Raw genomic sequence first — 8,189 nt, forward strand, 5'->3', positions numbered from 1 at the left:
TTGTTGTTTCCTGAACAGTCTGCACTCTTTCCTGCCTCCATGTCTTTTTTCATGCTGTTCCTTCTTAGAGTCTCCTTCGCAGCATGCCTACCTGGTGACCCCTGACTCATTCTCCCAGTGTCGCCCGTCACATCTCCCCTCTTTCAGGAAGCCTTCGTGACTTCACCTGGAAGAATCAGGGCTTCCTCCTCTAGGCACTTGCTACACTTTGCCCATTTTCTTTGTGACGGACACCTCCTAAGGTGACTCCCACAGTGAGTCACGCCCTTTTACGTTCCTCACCCCATCACTGTGCTCAGAAACACTGACTGGCTTTTCTAACCAACAATATATGGTGAAACTGACAGTGAACCATTCCCTTGATTAGGTTACCTTTTATGACAAAGATAATGGTTTGGCAGTCCTGAGATTACCTGACACTGTAAAAGCCTTGATTTTAGTCTAGGCTCTAGCCTAGTCTTAGTGGACTAGAGACAGAGATTTCTCTGCTAGCTTTGCAGATGTCAGCTGCCCTAGTGGGCCACGTGCAAAGGAGCTGTGACTGACGTCTGGAATCAGAGAGAAATCCCCAGCCAACAGTTAGCAAAAAAGTGGGGCCTTTTGACCCTAGCAAAAAGGCATGGTCACAAAAGATAAACTCTGTCATCAGCTGATTGAGTTTGGAAGTGGATCCTTCCCTAATCAAGCCTTCGAATGAGAACACAGCCCTGACGACACCTTGGTTGCAGTCTTTCGAGATACTGAGCAGAGGAACCAGCTAAACCAGACTCCTGATCCCTGGAAACTATGAGATAATAAATGTGTACTGTTTAAACTCCCAAGTTTGTTATAATTTGCTACATGTTGCTAAGTCACTTCAGTCCTGTCCGACTCTGTGCAACCCCGTAGACGGCAGCCCACCAGGCTCCTCCGTCCCTGAGATTCTACAGGCAAGAACATTGGAGTGGGTTGCCATTTCCCTCTGCAGTGTATGCATGCATGCTAAGTTGCTTCAGTTGAGCAATAGATAATAACTAGTACACTGTTACAACACATGGCCAGTATTATTCTTTATGTATTATTCCCAAGTAGATGGGAGCCATGCAAGCAAGAATTAGAGCTCAGGTCTTTCAGCCCCACTCGGTGCTTGGCACATAGTAGGTACCTGATATATGTTTGTTGAATGAATGAATAAGTGTGATCTTTAAGGATCCAATTTATTTTTAAAACATCACTATGATTCTGGGATGTTGGAATTCCATGTACTGTTACCTTCATAGAAGGTCAATAAGAATATCAAATTTCCAAAGAACAAAGAAGAATGCAGACAGCAAGCATTCTTCTGTAACAGTTACAGATTCTCTGACACAATTTGCCAAGCAGTTGGGCGCACTGGGCCCTATAAATGTAATAACAATGTCTGTCAAGTGTCTTTGAAGATGGTCAAAGTCAAGGGCAAAAAATCACAGAACTTGCTGAAAGGCAGCTAAGACCATTAGCTGCTATTTGAAACCTGGAGGCAAGGTGACATTATGAGCCTCAAACCAGTCAGAGGAAGAGTCATCAGTCAGTCATGGAGACAGAATTCTAAATCTAAATCTGCTCAGATCCTCCAGAAAACTCTTCAAGTCTCCCCCTTGTCCTTGTCTCCCCCTCCCTTTCTCTTCTTCTGCCCTAGAAAGAAAAACTCAATTCTTAGAACTAGAAAAGCCGGCTGATCCCTGCCTCCAGGCTCCTCATTGTACAGATGGAAAGACTGAGGCACGGAGAGAAAGGATTTGATCAACAACGTACAGAGGGTCCTAAGAACAGTGTTCTGTTTCAGAATTCGCAGAAGACTGTGGAGTTAAAAATAGAAACACAGGAAACAAAAAGTTTCCTTGAGAAACAGTGAGGAACTGAGTCAGTTAACCGGAAATTCAAAGCACCTAGCTTTTAAAAACAAAAAGCTTTAGGAGATCGATACAGGTAAGGCACGCTAAGGAGTTACTTTCTCAAAGCAATTCTTATAGCAGCCCCAAACTGCCCTAGTCCCAGGCACCAAGCTACCTGCTTTACATGCATGAAAAGGCATGGAAAGTTGGAAAGTTGGAAAGGCATCACCAGCCTTCCAACTATTCCTTTTTTTTTTTTTAAGCTGTTTTTATAGCTGTTTCTTTATTTTTTAATAAATGAAGAAACTGAGGCTCCTAGAGGTGACCTGATTCCTCCAGGGTTACACAAGCAGGAATAACTGAACTCAGTCTGTCTGTAGTACTGATCGTTTGCTGTAATGCCAAAGGAAGGTACAGAGAAGGGGCTGCCAGCTGGGGAGTCTGGTCTGGGACCCTCATGCCAGGGCTCATCACTCTCCCCCTCCAGCCACCTAATAGTACACTTAATGCATGAAACACAACAGCTCTCGACTGCTCCAGGAGGGCAGGAACCATGGTGATCTTGTTCCTACTGGGTCTCCCAGAACAGTTCCCTGGCAGAACAGAGGACGAGCTAAGAACAGTTGTTTGAATGATGAATGATGGACAGAGTGAAGGCATGAATTGGATGTTCCAGTTAACACGAGACATGTGCATAGAGAAGATGTTTTCGCTGGGGGCTCCTCCAATCTGAACCAAGCTGATGTTTGGAGTGAGTGTCCCTGTGTTAACCAATATATAATCCTCTGATTAAAGAAGCTCTTCCAGACCTCATAGCAATCGGATTACACACAGCACTCCTGATAAGGTCACTTCCACTGTTTTGCCTCTTTCCAGCCGACAGATCAGCTCCCTGCCGTTTATTATTGCCATCACAGTTCTCTGTTTCCCCAAAGCTGTGTGAGAAAAGTGAGTCTCAATTTCATCTATCTTAATACGAGGTACAGTGAGAGTAGGTAGTGGGCTGACATGGTGGGTGGCTAACTGCCCAGACCTTGGAGAAATCACTTCATAGCTCAGACACTCAGTTTTCCTCATCTGTTAAGTGGGGACAATAATATCCGTTTCACAGAATCCGTCAATGAGGATTGAAAGAAATGCCTGTAAAGGGCTGAGCTCTCTGGAAGCACTCAGTAAATTTTCCTTTTAGTTACAGATGAGAAAGCCTGGGACAGACGGCTCTAGCTGCCACCGGGACTGTGGACAAGACAATGACCTCCTCTGACCTTGGTTGTCCTATCCGTAACCAACGGCGGCAGAGGGAGAGAACTAAGGATGCAGTCAACAGTGATCACTGAGCACCTGCTGTGTGCTTGTCCTTTAGCTGAGCACTGCACACAGAGGTAAACCAGCTCTGGTCCTATTCTTGAGCACCCCCTGTGCGGTAAGAGCTTTACCCAAGATGCATGCCAAGCCTTGTGGGAGTGCCTATTACATGCCAGGCAGGGTGGTAAGTACTTTGCATACCTGAGTTCCATCGATATTCATTATAACACTGATGCCAGTGTCACTGATCCCATTTTACAGGAAAGGGCACCCAGGCACAAAAGCCCTCCAGTGACTTGCCCAAGGTCACACAGGTAACAACTATCAGAGATGGGCTTTGAACCTTGAGATCAGCGCTGTGCTCTAATGCCTTTCCAGCGCAAACATCACATGATTCTCTGTTACCATGAGACAGACTCTGGAGATTATATCCAGGCTAAGATAAAGACTTATATCTCTTTTCTTTTCCTGATGCTTTGTTCTTTCTCTTTTTCTCACCTCTCTCTTATCTCCTGGCACTTCCACCAACATTGTCTGTATTATCTACCAGTCACAGAGGTGAACGTGTCCCTTTTCTCTGCTGATTTCATACTCACTGCAGGGAAGAGACAGGCTGAGGTCTTGGAGCAGAAGTCATGACTTGGCTTGCTACTCTCCTTTTTTTTACGGATCCCAGAGCTGGGAGAGGCTCCCTAGGATGCCCTGAACTGAATGGCTTTGAGTATCTTCCTCCTGTGTCCAGGCTGAGAGCCCCGGGGGTCCCCCAAACCTCTCCATCTCCATCTGTCTGAATGATACTTTTAAAAACTATTTATTTATTTATTTCTGGCTGTATTGGGTCTTCGTTGCTTTGCATGGGCTTTCTCTAGATGCGGCAGGCAAGCAGGGGTTACTTTGCATCGCAGTGCCCAGAATTCTCATTGCATAGCTTCTCCTGTTGCAGAGCACTGGCCCTAGAGTGCAGGCTCAGTAGTTGTGGCACAGAGGTTCAGTTGCTCCGAGGCATGTGGAATCCTCCCGAACCAGAGATTGAACCCATGTCCCCTGCGTTGGCAGGTGGATTCTTATCTGCTGCGCCACCAGGGAAGTCCTCTCAAGGATATCTTTTTATCATCCCCCCACTTATTCTCTCCACCACAAACTGTCAGCTTACCAACCAAGAATCATTAGGATGTGCCTTATTTTTAAACTTCTGACATTCCCAGCCCTACTTTCAAGAAGATGCGGTCTTTATGCCATTCCCATTGGGGGCCTTTTAGCATCTTTGAACCAGACAGGTGACAGGCTGCGTGGCACAGTGATTGAGTAAGAACCCTAGAGTCAAATAGCCTGGGTTCAAATCCCAACTCTTTCATTAGCTACCTCTGTAACCTTGGGGATAGATAGCCATGTCCCTACGTCTCAGTTTTCTGTCTTTTTTACAAGGATGATGGTGGTATCTTTTTTTTTTTTTTTTTTTACAGAATAATTGGGAGATTCAGTGAGTTAAAATGTTTACAAGTATTTAAAACAGTGTCTGGCACTCAATAAACATTTGCTCTATTTTTTTATATGTCGCATGGGAAATGCATCTCAAATGAAATGAATCTCTATTGACTTCTAAGGATATGTTTCAGTAGATAAGAGGGAAGGGCGGGGGGAAGCGCCAAATGACTATAAAATAGAAAAAGAATTTAAAAATTGTTATTGAAAAGAGGAGAAACTGACAATGGCAGCCCTCCCTGTGCACTGCGTCACGTTTTCACTTACCGCACAGGATGTGGTATTTACAGCTGTCCTCAGGAGAGACAGGGAAGGCTTAGAAACTTCATTTTGCAATTGAGCAGGGAAGCCATTTGCCATGGGTCACTCAACTAGTAAAGGGACATTATGAAGTTGAAACCACGTTTTCTGCCCAATATTTAGGGTGCAATTTAATATGTTGTCTCTTGGTTAAAACAAACGCATGAGAAATAAACAACCAAAAATTCAGTTCCACACAAACAACTTCTCAGTTGAAGACAAGTCAGTCTTCTTCCCTCTGCCTTTTCAACCACACCAGTGTGTCCGAGTTTCCCGGAACATCCACAGGAGAAGGGCAGTGATTTGCCAGAGTTAGGGAATGACAGTGGACTATACAAAAAGGCGCTTTGGTGAAGACAGCCAAAGGAAGCCTGCAGCGGATACCAGAAAATTTTATTTTCCTTCTGAAGAGGGCAGTATGCAACCAAGGCCAGGTCTGCTCAAGTACTCAGGATTTCCTTCCAGGTCTTCAAGGCCGGAGGCTGGGCAGCCCTCAGGAGCCCAGGCATCTTGGGTTTCCAAGAGCTTATTTCTGAACGACAAACACATCTTCAGACATGAAATAGGATTCTTGAGGTTTGAGCACAGTTACACACTGCCTTGTATCCAAGAGTACACAGGGCAAACTGATATGAAGGAGGTTTTGCAAGATGGATGGAAGAAGACCCAGTGAGTTCTTTTTCCATGTCCTTGAACTTGTCTGCCCCCACCCAATCAGCCTCTATGACTAAGCAATAGCCCAGCATCCCAGATGGGTTTCTGATGTTTGCAGAAGAAGGTGTTGCTTTTCCTACTCAAACGTGTGTACAACAGTAGTTTCTGCTGCCTAAAGCAAAGTACCTTCTTGCAAATATCCTTTGCACAGAAATAAAATGTTGGGAATGGGGTTCTTAGCTCCTGGGATGCATTTATCAAGCCAATCACAGTAATTATAATTAGAACACAAACTAAGTGAAAGCCTAGCATGAAATACATTTGCAGAAAACCTGAACTGCATACAATTAAGCCCTGTTTGGTGGCATTTTGAGGTTTGCCATTAATATATTTTAGGGGTTAGCGAGATTGATTTTTTAAAAACTATCTTTGGCTAGTTATATCAAAGCCTTCAATGAGAAAGAAGAATGCACATTATGAACTGCTGTAACAGAGCTGCCAGATGGATGTCCAAGGTAGCTTAACTGGCTGTTTAGACACCCTGTCTGGCTTCCCTGGTGGCTTGGTGGTAAAGAATCTGCCTGCCAATGCAGGGGACATGGGTTCGATCCCTGGTGTAGGAAGATCCCACATGCGGCAGAGCAATTAAACCTGTGTGCCACAACTACTGAGTCAGAACTCTAGAGCCCATGAGCGGAAACTGCTGAAGACCGCACACCTAGAGCCTATGATCTGCAACAAGAGAAACCGCTGCCCTGAGAAGACTGCGCACCAGGACTGGAGAGTAGCCCCTGCCCCGAAGAAGGACTCGCGCAGCAACAAAGACCCCGCACAGCCAGACACAAAAGAAACACATAAATCTTTAAACAGACACCCTTTCACATATGTTCTTTGGGCATTAATTTAATCGAGGCCTGTTTTAGGGAAATGAAGACAATTGGCAATTTGAGGGGGATAATGTATAAAGAAAGCTGAATGCCAAAGAATTGACACTTTTGAACTGTGGTGTTGGAGAAGACTCTTAAGAGTCCCTTGGACTGCAAGGAGATCCAACCAGTCCATCCTAAAGGAGATCAGTCCTGGTTGTTCATTGGAGGGACTGATGTTGAAGCTGAAACTCCAATACTTTGGCCACCTGATGCACACAGCTGACTCATTTGAAAAGACCCCGATGCTGGGAAAGATTGAAGGCGAGAGGAGAAGGGGACAACAGAGGATGAGGTTGTTGGATGACATCACCAACTCGATGGACATGAGTTTGAGTAAGCTCTGGAAGTTGGTGATGGACAGGGAAGCCTGGCATGCTGCAATCCATGGGTCTGCGAAGAGTTGGACATGACTGAGCGACTGAAATGAACTGAACTGAACTGAATATACCTTCAGTTCCCAGCCTTGGTTTCAGAAATGCTCTAAACCTACAGAGCTGAAAAATCCCTCCATGGTTCCCCGTGGTCCAGAAAAGAAAATCCATTCCCTTCATTCAGGTGTCAGCTCTTTGACTGATAAAGTCCTGGCCATTTTCTCTTCCCCTAAACCTGGGCTCTCTCAGCCGTTGCAACAACTTATCATTCTGATTTTTAACTTTATTTATTTATGTGGGCTTTCTCCCCTGCTAGACGATAACCTCCTTGAGGTAATAGATTTCATCTTTTTAACTAGAGTCTCCAGCACTCAGCACAAGAGTCAGGACAGAATGAGTGCCCTTAGATTATATTTGAGGGAGGGGGTACCTTGGAGAATCTTCCCATTTGTCTTGGGATGGAAAGGAACTGAATAGTTTTCCCCCAACACTCTTAAAACACATTTTTTAAAGTGTTTGAGATAACTGTAGATTCACACACAGTTGTAAGGAATAATACACAGACGTCCCATGCGCCCTTCCCCTAGTGTCCCCTAATGCTGACAAGATCACAGCTCTGATCTTGACACTGATAAAATCCACCCACCTTATTTGGAACCTGAAATATTTTGTGTAAAACTTTAATATTTTATGTTTTATGCTTTTATATTTCATATGCCCGTGTGTGTGTGTGTGTGTTGTCCACTTTATATTTGTGAAAACGTTTTTCCCACCTACTGAATGTAGGGCGGGGGTCCAGTCTGATCTAGCCTTGCACTGGAGTTGGACCCCACAGATACCGAATATGCTTGAATAGACAGATCTCTTGCACACAGTAGGTGCTCAACAATCGTCCGTATAAACACATGAACTTGAATGTTAGTGCGTGCAAGAAGGGACCTCAAGGTTTTAAGGTAGAAAACTGAGCCTGAGGCATTTAACATTTTAGGGGCAAGATGTTGGTTATTTTCCCCCAGAGTTGTGAATTAGCTTACTGGCCAGTTGCTCCAAAGCGATCCAGATGACCATGCCTCGATCGTGGAAGAGAACAGTTTTTGAGGTACACCCTTCCCCCCCGGCCACCTGCTGGAGAAGTGGGGGTAACTCTCATCAACCCTGGAGCTCCTCCCACCCCTAACCCCCACTTTCACCCCTTTCTTCCCTGGGGCTAGACTGTTTCACCCCGTCTCCAGGCAACCGCCAGGCGCGAGGCGGGACGTCATTTCCTGAAGAGCCCGCGCGGGGCGGGGGGAGGG

Source organism: Bison bison, unplaced genomic scaffold (genome assembly GCF_000754665.1).
Source record: "Bison bison bison isolate TAMUID 2011002044 unplaced genomic scaffold, Bison_UMD1.0 scf7180017864039, whole genome shotgun sequence".
Lineage (NCBI taxonomy): Eukaryota > Metazoa > Chordata > Mammalia > Artiodactyla > Bovidae > Bison > Bison bison.